At 34.7% G+C, this 19293-nt stretch overlaps 1 protein-coding gene and 1 long non-coding RNA gene across 2 annotated transcripts in view; one reads left to right on the forward strand and one right to left on the reverse strand.

The window, feature by feature from the left end:
* The window catches only part of LOC122190210, an 88777-nt gene extending 72615 nt beyond the window's left edge, over window positions 1–16162 (reverse strand). The window contains exon 1 of the long non-coding RNA XR_006182091.1: window positions 16054–16162. This is a non-coding gene — a long non-coding RNA (uncharacterized LOC122190210). The remainder of the gene's footprint in view (window positions 1–16053) is intronic.
* IGF1 (insulin like growth factor 1) overlaps window positions 1–19293 on the forward strand; it is a 48187-nt gene that overhangs the window by 5608 nt on the left and 23286 nt on the right. The gene's annotated exons all lie outside the window — the stretch shown is intronic.

The following is a 19293-nucleotide window of genomic DNA, read 5'->3' on the forward strand; positions in this document are numbered from 1 at the left end:
GTGCTTACTTCTAACAAAATAATTTCCCAGACTATTCTTGTCTGAAGTTACCTGTCTTTCAGGGCCTCAGTTCCCTTTCCAAACAAGGATATAACTAACAGAAGGAAATATGCAGTGGTTAGGCTATAAAGACAAGAATCTAACTGAAGGTTGTTTTTATTTTCCTACATATTTTTTATATTCTTTGCAAAGTCTACAATTTTTTTAGAAAATTTTTCAATCCTTGTTTTATCCCAATAATTCCTGCCTTCCAAGATTTCACGTTCGTTTTTCTGATCAGTTTCCCCCTACACCATTCCTATTCATTTCTACACATGGATTTATTGATTTCAAAATTTATTTCCTTGCTTGGAATAAAAATAGAACTGGGGAAATCCAAACTCTTGGACCTTGACTTTACAGAAAATCTGGATTTCCTCTACATACAAATTGCTGACATTTTCATTTTCTTCTTCAGACATTCATTAAAGTTTACCCTTTGAACCTGAAAGCCTTAGTTTCATATATGCACAGTAATTCATTAAAGCACTCAGAAAGAAATTTTCATTTTTCTACCAGTTCTTTATTTGTTCACCTAGACAGCACAATCTATTACAATCATCAGCAGATAAGTTACTCTTAATGGACTATTTGAGTAGCATACATATGCTTTCTCTTTGTGATTTGAAGGAATTCAAAGGAAGACTTTCTTATTCTCCTCTTTTTTCTACATCAGAAAACAATCAGACAATTTACTTTACTGTTAGAACAGCATAACTTTTATTTCTTTTTTTTTAACTGTGTGTGGATTTTGGGCATTTTTCCAGTCATTTGGCAAAATGCTGCTTGTTCAGAGAACTATCACACTTGCTTCCTGAAAGAGTGGCTGCTACTGCCAAATAATCAGACATTTCTGTGCAATTATTGTGTTGCTCAAGGTAAAAATATATGTCAAATGCTAACTATCAGCAAAACAAAAAAGAAAAAAAAAATTGTCTTTGCTTTCAATCTCAGTTGTTCTAAAATTACACAACCTGTTTCCAATCTCTAAAGTCCCTGAGCTAGATGACCCTTTCTTTAAAATAACAGGACAGCTTTCAGAAGTTTTTCAAAGGAGTTCATAACCCTTGCAAGCTTGACTTTCGTCTGGCATCAGTGAGAGGCTTCCTCTCTAGTTTTCTTTCTTGTGTGCTTACATTCTAAGTTTTGACTTGAAATTAGTATAACTGGTGACACATTAAGTTCTACTTTATCTTTGTGAAAGACTATGAAAGATTTTACATGGCCAATGTGTTTTAGCAAAGTCTTACACTGTTATAATTAAAAAATCGCAACAAGAAATTTATAAAGTTAATACCTGGCCCTTGGGTGCCAAATCATTTATGTCCCATGCCTGACTCTACTATTGATTCATGAGGAAGCCATTTAACCTGTTTTAGTGTTCTTCCTCTTATTTATTAAAGTATAATAAAAATTATAGTAAGTTCTTTGGTAAAACAGCTTCAGAACCTCGTATCAACTGTACTTCAGAATGCAATATATTGTTGGAAGTTTAAACGTTGTTCAATCTAACAGTACGTTTAAGAAGACTACATCGTTTGCAAAAGTAAAAATGCAGTGAACTTTTTTCTTTTACAGTGAAGAGGAAGTCAATTTAAATTGTATTTTAAGCCCCCTATTCTCATCTTCTTGTTCCTTTACATAACGTATAATCATTGATTATGTTTGTCTTTAAATCGCTCACAAAATAGCTCTGAGGGAAGGTGGGAAGGTTTTCTTCACTAGAGACTTGAAATGTACCTTTTAGCTGAGGTGGATCTCCTGGTTCAGATTCAAGGCCAAAGCTTCTGACTATTTCTTGGAAATTGTAGGTGGAAATAAAGATAGAATTAATTGTGATACTTTATGTAGACTACCCCATAACCATATAACGACATCTACTACTAGGACTGGAATAAAGTTTTTTTCTTTGTATACTCCGCTCATGAAAACTAATTTCCTAGCTATAAAATGAAATTCATTACAGCTTCTGAAGAGATGATTGAGCTGCTTACCACACATGAAGACAAGTATTGACTTCAAGAGGAAGTCAAAACATGTTTCTAAAACTTGTGTTCTTCAAGAGGTGGATTAACAGGGAGTATTTTTTTAAGTTATTTAGGGGAGAACAAGCATTTACTTCTTAAGCTAGTCAAAAAAATAAAACAAAATATCCTTTTTTTTCATGTTAGTTGAATTTGATTGAATTTGATGGACAAACATTCATTCTAACTCGTGTTGTTTTCTAAGGTAAAAAACAAAAATACACACACAAAAAAAAAAACAGCAAGCGCACTTTGCTCTAAAATACTATATTCTCTTTTCATCTAGTTTCTTCTCTTTTGAAAATATTTATTTTCCTTTCCCATTACATGGATAGTAGTTTGGCTAACAGTATATGCAAATGCCAATAAAGAAGTAGTTTGCCTATTTCTTTGGATACTTTTAATTGTTCCAACCTCTAAAGTCCAGGTTCAATGACAACAGTAATTTGGAGATGTAGCACAGAGTATCAACTTCAGGAATAAAAATGAGTCTTCTGAATCTAAAAGCATCATTTGCACAGAAAAGGAGGAACTGAATTTAGAAACTTGACAGTACATAGTTTGTCTCATATGAGAATGGAGGGAATGGAGAATGACCTAGCACAGGCTTCTGTGTTATAAGTGTGAATCTTTAACTACTCCATATCTGTAGGAACTACGAGTCACTAGCTCCTCTGTGTATCTCTGATTGAAAGAAACTGTAATGTTACCAGGAATGGTGTGCTGAAAAGCTGTGGTGGACATAGATCTCACAGTGTCAGTGACAGACTAACACAAAAAAATATTAGTTGTCTTGGCTATGTCCACTCAGCAAGATCTGAGAGTGTTTTTAATTTAAGTTCCTTGGTTTGGCTACATGCCCCATCCATGTCCACATCCTGCATCCATGGAATATTTCAGTCTCTTCCTCCCTCTTACCCTCCTTACATCTTACAGGGGAGCTGTAGCCTAGAAAGGAGCTAAGGTGCAATTCAGCCAAGTCCAGAGTGTCAGTGCTCAGGGAACCAGAACTATATATGCAGTTACTGACACATTTTTGTAAAACAAAAGATAGCTGGGGCTTCTAGAGTGATATCACTGTACAGTCAAATAACTGATTGATGTTTGGAGTATGCTATGTTGCCCAGTGTAAAAAATCACTGTGTAAATTCTCTGAAAAAAAAAGCCTGTCTTTAAGATTATTTTGTTCTTATTTACCTTATTAAGAATGACTAGAAGGTACTCAAAAAAGCTAGCCTTAGTTTAGTGAGGTTAATATTCTTAAGCTACCTCTTTAATAACAGAAATAGAGATTTATCTTTCTCTATCCGTAGATGAGAGAACGAGTCTGGGAGGATTTAGCTTTTAGCATAGACTAGACTGTATGTAAAAGTTTCCTTTACAACTAGTTCTTCTTCTGTCCCCAAGAATTCCATTTCCTTTCAGTCCTTTCGCCATGAGGGACTGCAGTAGTAATTATAATTTTGAGTAGAGCAGAAGCAAGACATTGATCAAAAGTTCATGCTGAAACATCTCTGAGATAAGTCCGGATTACTAAAGCCAAATAAGTATAGCTTCTTCAGAAGTTTAATTTACATATGTCCTTATTAGGTGTTAGACATGGGAGATGCTAGTGCATTTTATGTTTGCCTTTATCTATGCACTAGACAAAGTTTCAAATTTGGTCTCAAATCACAGAAAGCTGTTATTTGAAATATAATTCCTCAACTGCAGTTAGCTATATGTATATTTAATACAATGTTTAGTCTCATGTTGGATAAAATCACTCAAAGAAGCACTCGGCAAGACCAGCATTTATTCTTGGCATAGATGCCCCTCTTACTTTTGCACTGAATCTTAAATACCAAAAAAAAACCCTTCACTGACTTCAGTTCTGGCACATATATTATGCCAAAACTTTGCATGTGGACATCTTCATTTGTCTGGTACTAATAATGAATTAATATTTGATCAACAGCAGGAACTGTTGCAAAGCAAACCATTCACTTTACCAGAAACACAGCCTCTTGATTAAAACTCTTCCATTAACTAATTGAGCATCTAGGGTAATCTATACCAAGTACTCATTCAAAGAAGGAAGTTCATACAGCCATTTCTCTAAAGCTTATTTGGCATTTTAGTTCTTACACATCTGTTCAAAACTCTCTCACACCCACTGAAAATCAAGTAGACTTAAAGCTATTTTCATTTCAGAGCTTTTCTGAAATAGAATGCCTCTGAAATTATTTATAAAATTATACTCAAATGCAACATTTGTCTATGATACAAGTTTAACTGATCAAAAATACGACCACAAATGAAAGGGGTACCAACACTTAATTCATTTTTCATTCTAAAAATTAGTACCAAAAAAGGAGCACACACAGCTGAGTATTTTACATTCAATTTATCCCTGTAATATTTGCAGGATCTTCCATGTCAAAAAGAAGAAAAGGCCTTCAATTCATACTTTTGTGTGTGTGTGTGTGTGTGTGTGTGTGGTAGTTTTAATCCAAAGTTACTATTCAAGATACAGCACAAGACAAGCACATTTCATGTTTGGATTAGTAAATGAAGTTCTGAAAACAAAAACTTTAACAGAGATACAGTCTTCGAAGGGGAGGAACATATGCTGATCAGTGTGTAATTCCAAACAATAGAAAACTTTACATTGTCACTGTATGCAAAAGTTGCCTATTTCAACTAAAATACTGTACATTAGACATGTACATGTGTATTCTAATTGTATCCAATACAGTCAAATCTAATGTGTTTTTATTGCTCTTCAAAGACAGAGTGTAACTTGTTCACTTACCTCATACCAAATCCTTTGTTAATAAAAACTACAACAGCTGTATATCAAAGAAATAATATCAAGTTATGCCTTATAGGGCCCATCTTTCTCTTTTCTGACTCTTCAGGTAATTTGTCTGTTTACCATCTTATTTTTGAAATTCAGCTGTGATCTCATTTTGTCATCTATGAAATGTAACTGCTACAGAGTAAGAGAATGACTGCTGAAGAAGACCCTTTCACTTTCTTATGTTCCCATGTAAGTGTAGGAGTAGAGAAAGCATGCTGTTAAAGCACTTTCTGTAGAAAACTATGGCCTACTCCCAAATCTGAAAGTGTGTGTTGTTTTTTATATATATATATACATATATTTAAAATATATGTATACATATATATAATAATTTGTTTATAGTGTTGGCACAGTTTCTTGATAAGCAGAAATTTACACAAGGCTGTGAGTAAGCAGCAAAAAGAATGGGTTGGCTCAGACCATTCTGATTCAGTCCAGCTCTGTGAACAAAATGGCTTTCTTTCAGAAAACAAATATTCTGACAATACTTCATAACTATTTCTTATTTTTTATTATCTCCAAGCTGATACTGTCAGCCACTATAAACAGCAGCTTCTAAGGAAAGTAGATACTGCTGAAAATTGTTTTGACTTCAACAGAATGTTCCTTAACAGCCATTTATTACTATGCAATGGACAAAATATTAAGTTCCACACACAAACTCTTTGCTTCACACCTTAGTATTTTAAAGAATATTTTCAAATGTAGGAAAAGTATAAGCATTGTAGGGAAAATGGTAATGAGAAGAAATTGTAATCTGAAAAGATGATCACATTCCTAACTAGCTCTGATGGTTTTATGGTACTGTATAAAAGGCACCTGAACTACAGTAGAGATATTTCTTTAAATATACTGAAGTTTTCTTTTAACTCAGAGACATCAAAAGGACTGCATGAAAGCTTCTACTATTACAATGAATTTTTAATAGCTTTTCTTTTCCTGTAACTCCTTATTGATTACTTCAGGTTACATGAAAGCTAATAAGGACAACTATTTTAAGTTAACATAGCAAATTTAAAACGAATATACTTCATACCTTGAAATTGCTGTAGTCAAGTAAGATGTAATAATTTGTTTCTACAAGCCCTGAATTCCTGAATTACTAGTCAACAGGTCTTCCATGAAAAAACTTTCCTACGTATTTCAAGTTTTATGTTTCTTTCCATTAAAGTTTCCAGCCTTTCACAGACATATTTAGTTTGGCAGGAAGAATCTGGTGACTCACAGACTGAAGAGATTTGAGAGCAAGCTACTGAAAATGTATCTAATTTCTTCTTGTGTAATTTGGGAGCAAGCTACTGATAGTATGTCTAATTTTCCTAGTTTAATCAGATGTATTATTGGCAAATACATATTCTGAATAAAAGCCATGTTTATTTCTGAAATATATAGCTAATATTAAACCTCAAAACACCATTAATCCTTGCTTTTAGAACACTTCTGTTTTTTCCTAATTGTTTCTGGCATCATATGCTAAATCAATGGGCACCGAATGAAAACATATACAGTACTAAAATCATTTGCATTATGCTCGTATTTACATTTTCAAATTCAGAAATATAAGCTTTTTCTTGCTGATTTTTTTTCTCTTCTTTTTAAGGGAGAATAGAGGTGTAGGAATAATTGGTGATGTTATTCCTCTGTGATTCATATGGAGAATAGATGTACTAGAAGGGCTCTCATATTTATTTATATTGATTCTATTGTTGCTTATGCCTCTTTTCAGACAAAAGTCTCTTTTAAATTAAGTTCTTTCTAGACAATCTATGACAAATGTATCATTTTCATTTATCCACATACAGACTGAACCTTTCTGAAAGATTAAGATTTAAAAAAGCTTGATCCAATACACAAGCAGATTTTTCACATTCACTCCATCTACTCTCAGTTTCTTAAATGAGATGTTGTAGTTAGGAGATTACCGAGCTCATTTTACAATCTGTGAAAGGAGTCAGAAGCTTTCAGATCTCTCTGTAAGTTGTGGATATGCCATAGCACAAACCTTTCCTTCTTCTCTAAATTAAGTAAAGAAGCTATGGCAACTGCAGGCTTGAGTTAGTTAAGTTAGTTGAATAAAGACTCTCTATTAAGTCCTAAATTAAGGTGCTCTCATAAGGACCACACAGAGATGTTGCGTCGAGCTTGGGCTGCTCCTTGTCCTTTCTCTGCCTCAAGGTTTCCCATAATAGATAGGTTTAATACATTCTTCAAAGGACAGGTGTCAGGCTACTCATTAGGAAGCACTCTGGGTACTCTACAAGACGTAAATAAGAGTGGTGTTGATAATGAAAATATGGTATTAATACATTTCTATTAAAAAATAAAACCTTAAACCTCCATTATTTACTGTGAAACTCAAAAAGAATAGCTTCTTCTGTCTCTGTTATTTATCCATATCAAACATTGTTGCTAACTTAACTGCTGATGATCACTCATGTAGGAATTGGATTTTTCTTACTGTGAACTATGTTCTGGAAAATAAGTACAACTGTAGCTAACCTAGTAAGATTCAGGTAAAGCTTGAAATCTCTAGCTGAAAGACACGCATCTTGCATGTGTTTTGAGACTAGATGATCTTAAAGGTCTTTCCAATCTTAATGATTCCATGATTTTATTCTATGAAAAATAAGTAATATTCCTTCATATTTTATTCCCTGCATAATAAGACAAGGTGCACTTATCCATGCAACAAAAAATGAAGCCACTTTTTATACTGCTATTCACAACGATTCATTCCTAGTCCTATGACTGTGCATGGCCCAGCAGTTTTCTAAGACAAAGAGACAATAACAATATTTGAAACCTAGAGTGATATTTAAACACGGAAATCATACCTCATTAAAGAAGCAATTTCTCCATTGAAATGTATGAATTACCAGGATTGAGGATGATACCAGAATGATGCTCAAGTAAGGTTTGAGATACTCAGTGATAAATCAGACAGTTTGAAGATTTAATTTGTAACTACTCATGATGTTTTAAGATCATATATAAAAGCAAATACACAACTGAAATAAATAAGAATCCTTCCTGAAGTAAGTAGCCATTCACTGAGTTGAATCAACAGCCCAACGCCCCTCTACCTTCCTCACTTGAGTTTCTCCCTTCACTCAAGATGATACAGAAACGCTATAGGACCACTCCAAAGATAATTGCATTCTGTGACCTTTAGAGTGATGACTTCACTGGAAACATAAAATTTCCGAAGCAGCTAGGAGAGTAAGAATTAGTAGGTCATTTGGATTTTTACAGACTGTTAATATGAAATATTTCAAAGCAATCAGAGAACCATAAAAACAAAACAAACAAAAACCAGAGAAGTTATACGTTGTACCATTCCCAGTTAGTTGACTTTGAGGAAAATAGTTAGAAATGAGGGCTGTGCTTGTTTATATGGTGTTCTCTGATTTCACAATTACATATTGATTTCCACGTTTAAAAGTCATGCAGGGTGATCTTGTGTAAGGTACTTGCATGATCTTGTATGATATACTCAAACACTCATAAAATTCTGTCTCTATTTAAGGAATTTAATACATTAGATCACAGAATCACAGAATCACAGAAACATCAAGGTTGGAAAAGACCTACTAGATCATCCAGTCCAACCATCCACCTATCACCAATAGTTCTCACTAAACCATATGCCTGAAATAATAACATAAAAATATTATATAATATCGCTATAATATAGCTATCCCAAGATACAATTATTTCAAAAAGTGGAGTAGTCTAACTAATGTGTTCATTCAAAAAATAACAGGAAGATATTTTTGTTTTGCAAAGAATGGAACAAAATTCTATAACAGCACCTCTAATGGCTTTATGTGAACTACTATAATTTTTGCTACATAATCATTTAGTTTTTGAAAGCAGTAGGACAACTATTTCCTGTTATCACTAAGAAGATTTACAAAATGAGCAAAAATTATAAGTGGTGATATTCTTACTGTCTGGTGCTCTTTTCAAACATAAATTCGTATTCTAATATTAAACAGGTGAACCTCAGATCTGTGAAATTACCTAAATTTTTGGAATGAATCAGACATTAAGCCCCTATCAAGAATCAAATAACCAATTGAGTTATCTTTATGAAACAGGTGAGAGGGCCGTGGCTTTAATTTTTGTAGGGATATAATAACAAAAAAGCATGTTTCTGCAGTTTCATATTGCAGAAGAAAAAGAGAAACACTGTCAAGGAAAAGCTGTTATGTAGTATAATAGGGAAGGAAGATATATGTCACCAGAGAGGGGAAAAATAATAAAACAACAATCAGGTATTTTTTCTAAAATTCTGATGTTCAAGTGCAGATGTTGGTTTGGGGAAGTTGATCCTCAAAATACAAGGAAAAAAAAAAAAAAGCTTAAGAAACAAATGAACAACTTTTTCCTTTCATTTTGCTTTGTTTTGTTTTAGTATGTGACACTAAATAATCCAGGATAGCCTTGTTCAGGAGTTCCTTCACTTTACAATCCACTATTAGGAATCAATGGACTCAAGTTTGTCTGCTAACTTCAATTGGCTTTGGCTCAGTGCAATGAGGATAGTGTGAGTTAATTTGAGGAGTCATCCATATTCACCTAAGAAAACAATGATTGATTTTCCTAGGCCTTTTGACTATAAGCATCATTGGACCACAGATATTTTCCCTTGACTGGATTCCCACAGGTTTCTAACCAATCATCTGTTTTTCCTAAGAGCTAACAGCTGAAATTTTGATATTTTTCCCCTTTTATCATAAATATAGTAAATATTATTTATCTTATGCAATCCATAGATACTTCTCGTGCCTGGTAAGAAAAGGGAAAATACACATCGGGAAATCATTTTAACATCTGGCAATAGCACTGCAAATCAATCTGAGAGCTTTGTAGTGTAATTTTAAAGTTCATCTACCACTTGTACATGACGTAAACTATTAAAAATACCAATTTATTCAGATGTTTGTTGAAATGTCTGAACTGTCCTAGGTTTTGTGGCATCCAAATGCCTACATCTAGAAGACTGAGACAAAATTTTAGAAGCGTTGATCTATTTTTAAAACAGTTTATACCCTGTTTTCAAAATAGGGTATAAGTCTCTTAAAAGTCAGTGAGTCTTTGGAAGACTCCTAAAGGCATATGTGGCAGATATACAAAGTTTAATAGGCACTGAAGTGGCAGATAGATACTCAAGAGATTTTCAGAAGCGAGCATGCATCCAAATTTCCACTGAAATAAATGATAGATGGTCCTAGACAATTATTTAATACCCTTCTAGGCAAATACCTTTGGTTTTAGTCACTTTAGTGATTCTGGAAACAGGAGTCAGGTTCCTTCCCTGCTTGTCTTAGTTCAGTCATGGAACTTACTGAATGCTGGTGAAAGAGCTACCATTATCAACAGCCCTTTAAAATAAGAGTTGGAATAATGACTTAGCTTCCTCTCTGACGTGAAACATACTAATACGCTTAATATGAAATCTTCTTATTTCTAGCATAAGTATGTGAGGCATCAGATGAAAGCTAATAATTTCCCAAGTGAGCTAAAAATAATGAAGGCTGAATTTGGATAAGTATTCAAAAGAAGCATTCTGGAACAGATAGTGGTTAATAAGGACTATAAATTCTATATTTCTACCAACCTTATTTGCAAGATGCCAAGGCCTGAATGTGGATCACAAACATTATTATAAGATGAAGACTGAACATGAGAAAAGTAATAATCATTGCAGGAAGTTTGAGACAATTCGTATTTTATTGTTTGGTTTGTCTTATAAACTGAAAACTGTAATTTAAAATCTCTAAAAATTCTTAGAAGTGATGTTCACATGAGATCTTGTTTTGAAATTCTAAGCACTTATCATTTTTCAATGAAATGAGAGCATCTGATAGCTAAATTTATCACAGTAATGTTAAATGAACTGTATTATAAGGAGTAAGACAATCCACAGGGTTTATTTTAAGTATTAGTTTGTGTAACCACAAATAATGTAGGAGTGTATGAATTGAATGTATTTTTAAATATGTACGGTTGCTAAAACAGAAGAGCTTAATGAAAAAAAAATAGTGTCTGAAACTGTGGTTCTTTAAATCCCTTAAAATCAGGAGATGTTAACCGTAATTTTGTCACTTTACATGGTCATGGGTCAACCAGTTTTACATTATGTTACAGGTTTTTTTAATAAAAATTGTGTTCATAGTTACACAGGGATGCATGCTTCATTGAAGAAAGAATAAACCAGTCAAATATTTACTTTTTTCTTCATTATCTAATGGGTGGTCTCATGTCCTATTGATTTCAAAGGTCCAAATGCTACAGACAAAAAAAATTAATATTTTTCTCATAAACTCTTCTGGAGTGCTCATCACAGAAGTATTTGTTTGTTATGCTCAGACAAATGCATTGCACCATACAACTTCTCAGAAGATTACTTGTTTCTATGAGCATTTACAAGGTTTTTTGACCTACTAATTGTATTCCCAAATGGAGATGACAAAGATTAATTTGGTAAAGTAATTTTAAAATTTCTGCTCGTGCTTTGTATATTCAAAACAGAATACAAATATCTTGGAAATTAACCTACAGATACAGTTAAGCAGCATTGTTCCTTTTTACAGGGCAAATATGCCCCATTCTACTTGAACTAACAAAGCACTTTTGACAAGACACTTAGAATCAAAAGCAACCTAATCTTCCTCTCCTTTTCTTCAAAACTAAGCATCATTACCCTCTTCTGTTGCCATTACAGCAACAGAAATTACCTCATTCCTGTGAGCTGCACAAATTCCAGAGCAGCTGCTGTGCATCAGCAAAGCACTGACCAGGAATAATTTTCATTGCCAAGTGGCTGGTGATAAACAGAATTCTGTGCAGAACCATCTAAAATTGTAATTGATTGAAATCTATTGGTCCAGAGATCTCATTTTAGATGAATATATTTAAAACAAAACAGAATATAAAACCTTTGCAGCTATATAAAAGCTGAAGCAAATTAGTACAGAAAAGCCCTATGGTTGTTTGCAAAAATTCGTAGTGTGCTGTGGTTATGGAAACACCTCTCGGAGTTACAAGCTAAGCCTTTAGCTGGAATAAGTAACTTCCTGTCTCCAGTAACAACAACATAAATTAGGCTTATCCATTCATGGCTAATATTTTGAAACTACCAACAGAACGGCAATTCATTCAAATAATTTTACAGTGTGAATGTCAGCAGAGACCACCATTGCAGTACTCATATATGAATAAAATGTTTTTCACATATCAACCTGGGTTGCCAATGGACAGTAAACTGGTTTAAAAAATCCACATTATGTGACAATTTGTTTTTTCTTCCTGCTTCTCCCACGAATTATCACCAGTACTGTAAGAAAGACTAGGAAAACTGTTCATTCTGAACCACCTAAACAGGTACATACAACAAAACAGTTTTGTTTGTTAAGTCCATAGCTGCCTTTGGCTGGACATTTTCAAACAAAGGAGATGAGAGTGCATCATTTCTCTACTGCCAATTTTGCTGATTTCTTATAGTCTCAAAATACATATAGATGGCTAAGAAAACTTTGATGTAATTCTGTACAACAGCAGACTGTCTTTTTACTGACACAACTACAATCACAGAAAAGTTCTGGATGAAATAAGCAGTTGAAATCTGAAAGTCCTGTATAGTCAGTACAGGAGTCAGTACAGAGAATCCACCTTTTCTTTGAACCACTTTTACCTCTTCAGTTTCCATTATATAAGCATGCTATGTTGAAAGCAGAGTCATAATGTTCTTTTAAACTACTGCTTTGAAATAATTTTAGACACATTTAAACTATTGCAATTTAGTTGCTGGCCACTTGGTTTCAGTTCAGACAGTGAGAAAGCATGCGTTTCAATGACCCTGAGTTCACTGAGATTACTGGAAAACCAAAACAAGGGTTTGGAAGTCCACTGCTTTAACACATAAAGAAATACATTAAATACTTCAAAAGATATAAAATTCTTAGAACTGTTGGACAGGCTTCTGTGTGTGAACTTTCCTGTCCAAGCACCATTGCTAAATACTGTGACTCCAATCAGAAGATTGACATTATGTTGTTGTGTAATTCATAACCTCATAACTCAGTGTCACTTTTAAAAATACTTTATATGTGCACTCAACAGCTTAAAATTTCAGCTGTCAGATATTAAATAACGGACAGATCAGGAGGTTTATTTTGAAATATGAGTTCTTTATATTTTTTAGAAGGGAGAAAGAATGTAAAGGTTGTTTAGCCAGTGTTAACACTAGAAGCCTAGAGTCAAACAATAATCAGGAATCACCAACTGGAAGGAAAGCTAATGGACAAGAGTAAACTTGAATTTTTACAACACAACTGGGACAAAATGCACCTAAATGCACATAGTAACAAACACCATTGAGATCCTACAGAGCTCAGTAAATGGTATGAGTAAATAGCCAAATTAACACCATATAGGTTAGGCCCAACAACAACAAGCAGTGGAGAACAGATGCTCAGAATGTAATCTTCATCTCCTTTTTTTCAAAAGTAAGAACCTTTCCAAAGCATCATCTGCTGCCATTGCACAAATCACCTCATTCCTGAGAGCTACACAAAGTCCAAAGCTGCTGCTGTGCATCAGCAAAGCGCTGACCAGAAATAGCTTTCATTGCCAAGTGCCTGGTAATAAACAGAATTCAGTGCTGCCAGGTATTTGTAAAGGAAGTGAAGTTCTTTGCTTCAAATGACATACAGCAGGGGCTATCTGCTGTTACCCATAACCCAACCTTCTAGAGTATCAGTATAGCACTTCAGAGGCACTGTGTTGGTCTGATAGAATCTGTGAGATCACAGACATCTCTGAAGATGTTATGTAGCCACTGATGATGCACTGAGGAGACCACTAACAATGTCTTTCTCTGTTATACACAAAAATACAAAATAACATAAAATAAAGGCTTACTAAACCCATTATGCTGCATATTATTCAGTGTGATTTGAGGTTCTCCTTTCACAAGGTAAGGAATGATGTGCCCCTTAGAAAAACACCATCTGGAATAGACTGAATTATAGATTCTTTGGTATGAACAAAAGCAACTGTGTATCTATGGTAGCAAATAAAATAATAAATACCATCATGTCTTTCAACACTTAGCAGTAACTACTATTTAAAGAGCTTAAGATTTCTGGGCATATCTTATTTTCAGTATCAAACCCATATTCACTTGATTTCTTTGTATGCTACCTAAGATGATCTTGTTGCTATCCAGTTTCTCGTATGTACAGTGAATTAATTTATCATTTTTGCACCCATAAAAAGAAGCAGTGAGATGTTGAAATGTATGGGTCCAGTAGTACACAATTATGGTTAACACTTTTTTTCTTAGTAATCCATGAATGGAATTCTGAACACTAGAAGTAGGTGTAAACTCTTACCTTTTATATTTTAAAGAACAGATCAAACACCCATTAAACAGACAGCAGCTGGAAGGGCTATGGCTATTTCTAGATCTATCTTAAATAACCTTGACCAAATCATTTTATCTGTATTTGTCTTACTCACCATGTGTGAAAATGAGGCAATGATGTTTATTCACCTTTTAAACATTTTTAAAACCCACTGATTAAGGTCACCATTCAGATCCATCCAAACACTATTTTTTAGAAGCTTACCCGTACGTAAACTCAACTATTGGAAAAGTTAAAATTTTAAGCAAAATTACACATTGCAGTAAAGGTAATAAATTGCAAGTAACAGTTTCTCAGACTTAAAAGAACAGTTCAGTAAATACAGAAAAAATGCATTTTTTTTTCATAGGGATAAAAATTGGCTACTGCTGGAAGTTAATATTACTGCAAGGAATCCCTGAAATCTTTTTTAAGCAACACTTGAACAGTTATATAAAACTTAACAGCAAGTAGATCACCCAAGCAGGCCCCACAACCTACTGCAAGTATATGGCACAGGGTTCAGAGGTTACATGAGACCAGCTTTCCTAGCCAAACAAGTAAAAGCATAACACTTCCAGGCACTGAAACACTTTTCCTTGGACTTCAACAGAAGCAGATGTGGGGCTGACTACATACTGAACAAAAAGCATAGATAGAAGAAAATGTCAGGAAAAAACATAGGCTCAGTTTGCAATTTATCCGTAATCATCCTTTCACATGAACACTGGCTTTCTAGTACTACCCTCTTCATCTGAAGATCAGTGCAAATCTTCAAATAATTGGGAGCTTACTTCTTCATGTGTGCTTGAGATTGCTCTGCTAAACAAACTGATGCAATATTTCAATTTTCATTTTACTTTGGGGTGTAAGTTCTGAGTCATCATCGTTTATTTTTCTCCAAGCCTTCAGCTTGTGTTTTCTGTTTTTCTTCCTGGATGTGTCATAACAACTGAATTGTACCACCCCGGTAAAATGGTAAAGCCCAGCAGACATCTGCCAGTGACAAAATACTGTGCTCTCACTCTAATTCCCCACACATTCCACTCTTCACACAACTTTTCTCGCATCCTCTCAGTAATGTGGTAGAGCCTAGTAAGCAATTTCTTTTCATTCTCCACAACATTCTGCCAACACTAACACAGAGATGAAGCAATAAATCAAGAGTTGCCTCAGAGAAGAACCTACTAGCCTTGCATGTTCTTTTTCTAGCCCAGTTTTTGTCAATATTCCCAACAGGTTAACCTCCCTGAAGTCAGTGACTTCCCTGTAGGTAGGCTATCTGTTAGTTTTGGGTCAACACTGTGTTAATTAACTTTGGAGGTATTTTTTTTTTTCAGAATTGCAAAGTAATTTTGATTTGGGAAAATCATTTGAGAGACGTTTTACTCTTTTCAATTTAACAGAAACTGTTCAAAAGTTTCCGACATTTGTGAACACAAGATTGAAGGGAAAATAAATCCCTTATTCTGAGTTTTGAAATCTCCATTTTTCATTTATAAGAGTTGCTACTGTGGTACATTTGTTATAAAAATAAATATAATCATCACATATCAGAATTGCATGCAGGAGAAATGGAGGTGAGAATGATTAGTTACAGGAAAGCATTAAAAGCAAGGCAGGAAAAGTCTCATCTCAAAAGAGGTAAACATGATGGATCAGATGAAAACGTAAGTTAAGATAGAGGGGACTTTAAAAGTTACTATTAAAGTTCTGTATTTGGCAGCTACCTTACCTGAACTAGGACTTTGATTCCTTTGAGGGTGAATCATGTTTGAACCAGGTTTCAAGGACAGTTCTCCTCTCACAAACGCACAGCACTTGCAATTGCATCCAATTTTTCTTACGAGATCGGGGTTGGACAACGATTGCACCGTGTGTTAGCAATTGCATGTGGGTGGATAGCTATATAAGAATCAGTCCTGCAGCCCTGGTTGGTGCAGACTGTGAAGCAGGCTGCAAAGGATCTCTTCAGAAGTACTCACACCAGTCTACCTAACCACAAAGTAGCCACATCTTGCTTAACTTACATGTCAGCAAAGACCAAGAGCAAATGTTAAGAGAAACCTTCCCTCAACAACCAGGTGGGGAAAAGCCAGTACTGGAAGTTACAGCAGCAGTAAAAAAATGGCAGCAGACATTCTAAGGAACAGAAGAGTTGCCAGATAATGACTTCTTAAGATTATCACGTGGCAGGTATAAAAGCAAAAACTGTGGCAGACTAACTCTTTGGAAAATTGATCTGACAGATACTTACACCAGATTGATAACTATTTACACCTATATTTATTGATACGGTTCAGAACTTTGGAAGCCTGAAATTTTCACTTCATGGAAACAGAAGAGTCGCACAGTAAGGCAGCCATACAGTTAAGAGAAGAAGGTGTTAATTTTTCATAGGGGCATTCTTCTCTTATTATCAGAAATTATTCAGTTGTTTTGTCTGCACCTTTCTTTCTCCCATCCTTTAAAAGAAGAAAAACAAAAACCTATTGAAGACCTACAATGCAAAACACCTGGAACTCTGTCATTTAGATTTGGTTAAATTATAACAAATTTAAGGCAGAGATTAATATTAGAAAGTGTCAGGCAATCTAAAGTTTAGGTGTTGCTGCCTGCACCAGCTATTAGTGTCACTGTCAATATTATGTGCCAAACAGTCTTAATTTATGTGTGTGACTAACAGACTTTTCATTTTGCTGCTCAGTTGTTTATAGTGTTGCAGGATATTTAGTTTGCTTTTGTAAAAGTATTTAATTTTCAAACACTTACATATGCTGCGTGCAATAAGGCAGTATGAATTGTTCTTTAGGGATTGGGCTGCCCCTCACTGATTCAAGCTTGAGCTTTACCAGATGCCATATCCAGAAGAGCTAATCCTCATTTTTTCTACTTCTACATTCACTAAGTATGATTTTTACATAATTGTACCAGAGCACTGAGACAATAATGAACGAATGGTCCATGTAGAACTCTGGAAATATTTCAGCAATGTTTGTGAGGCAGTGAATCAAAATGTGTCTGAGCAAGATATGGGACATGGTGCAACAATGCTTAGATTCTTTGGAACATAAGGAAAGAGCAAGTATTCTATCAGAGATATTTTATCATTCATTTTTTCATTCATTCAGCCAGTATGGTGTCTAATGTGAAAATTTACAATGTGAAATAATAAATTAAGAACATCTGTTCTATTAGGAAACAAATGTATTACTCAATAATTACTACCAGTTTCAACACTGAAATGTTAACAGTATGTACGATTTTTTAAAGACTTCACTTCTTAGTAGTTTTATAGGGTACTGGTCTGAAACACTGTAGGTACTTGCCAGATGTGGTACAATGGTAAAGTAACGCTATTAACAGAGAGCGTGTTTATCCTTAAATCACCCCTCTCCTGTTCTCTCAACCAAGGAGAAATGATTTCTGAATTTCCTAATGATCTCGCAAGATAAACATTGAAAGTTATTAGATCTAGAAATAATTATATTAAAAAGAGCATTATATTTTTAATTCTAGTGCTAAGAACATAAATCTTTCCTAAGTCCTACTTATCAGTACAATGACGTCACCCTGGAGTAGGGAATAGGATAATCTTCCTTGTTGCTGCATTACTGAAGAATGGCAAGGAGCTCTGATAAATGTCCCACTCACTGTATGTTTCCTTACACCCAGTCCTTGCTTTTACACTGGACAGAACAAACTGTAGATTTTAAAAGCCGTATATTGTTTTCAGTATTTCTTCTATCTTCTCTCTCTGCAGTACTGCAACATGTTCCAAGCATTTTTCAGCGCTTCCACTCTGCTCTTTGCCTTCACTCCACCAGCTGTCACTCCAGTGACATTTCCAAAGCATGAAGCTAACAAAGAGCAGGGTAGAGCTTAACTGCTTAAGCTGTGGAGATCAGTAGCGGTATTTTAAAATATCAACAGAACTCTGTGTATTGGGAGCATTTTCTGATATCATTACTTGAATAGAAAGCAGTGTTTATTTACCACACAAGCAGTTGCACAGAACGTATTTCGGTTGCTTTAGAAACTCTTAAAAGTTTACTGAACTATAATACACAGGCATTTGATGACTCTCTACCATAATGTTTAATTTAAATTAGAAATTAAGAAAGCCTAGCCTGTTTAATACTAAGAAATTTCTGCACAGACAATTAAGAAGCTATTAATAATGTGGAAAGGAGGCCGAAGTACAGAGTATAGGAGAGATACTAGAGAAGTGTTACTTCCTGATTTGCATTTATTCTCTCTAATTGTCAAATTGCAGGATCTATATTTACAGGTCATGACCTGAAATTTGACTCTAAAATGGAGTTATCACATGGGGGTGCCTTCCTATAACAATTAAGCTTTCTTTTCACTTCTTGTTTTTTAACTGAGCCTCTGCAGTCCAAGATCCAAATACTGACAGGAAACCTATTGCAATGTTCAGGGAGTGCAGTGTTTCCTTCAGTCTGTAAAATACGAGTCCTACTACTGTGTGAGAGCACACAGAAGCAATGATTAGGTGTGGGTGCTGGCCACCGAAGTGCTCAGGGCTCCCTAGAGTAACAGGCTCACAATGCTGCATATACTGCTACCAGCAACCAGCACTCCTGCAAGGTGCCTTGGCTGGAAGGAGCAATGAGTGTGATAGATCCTGGCTATCAACACCGAAGTAGTAAAGGAATTGTTTCAGTTTTTCAGTAGATCTTCGCATCGGAAAGAATTTCTAAAATGCATTTAAAAGACAGAAAGCCTCTGTATTAGGGTAAATTTTAGCTCTTCCATGTTGATAACACAAGTCTTCTGGAGGTCTGATCAGTTTGCTCTATAGTAGAAGTAATATTCTGGATATTTCAGTGCCCAGATCTATCAGCTAGAGACACTTAAAGGGAGCTTATAAGCAGGAAGGAAATCAACTTTTTACAAAAGTAGGTAGAGATAGGACAAGGGGGAAAATTTTAAACTAAAACAGAGAAAAGTT

The sequence above is a fragment of the Lagopus leucura genome, unplaced genomic scaffold (genome assembly GCF_019238085.1).
Source record: "Lagopus leucura isolate 7727_CA_CO unplaced genomic scaffold, USGS_WTPT01 Super-Scaffold_100159, whole genome shotgun sequence".
In the NCBI taxonomy this organism is placed as follows: Eukaryota; Metazoa; Chordata; class Aves; order Galliformes; family Phasianidae; genus Lagopus; species Lagopus leucura.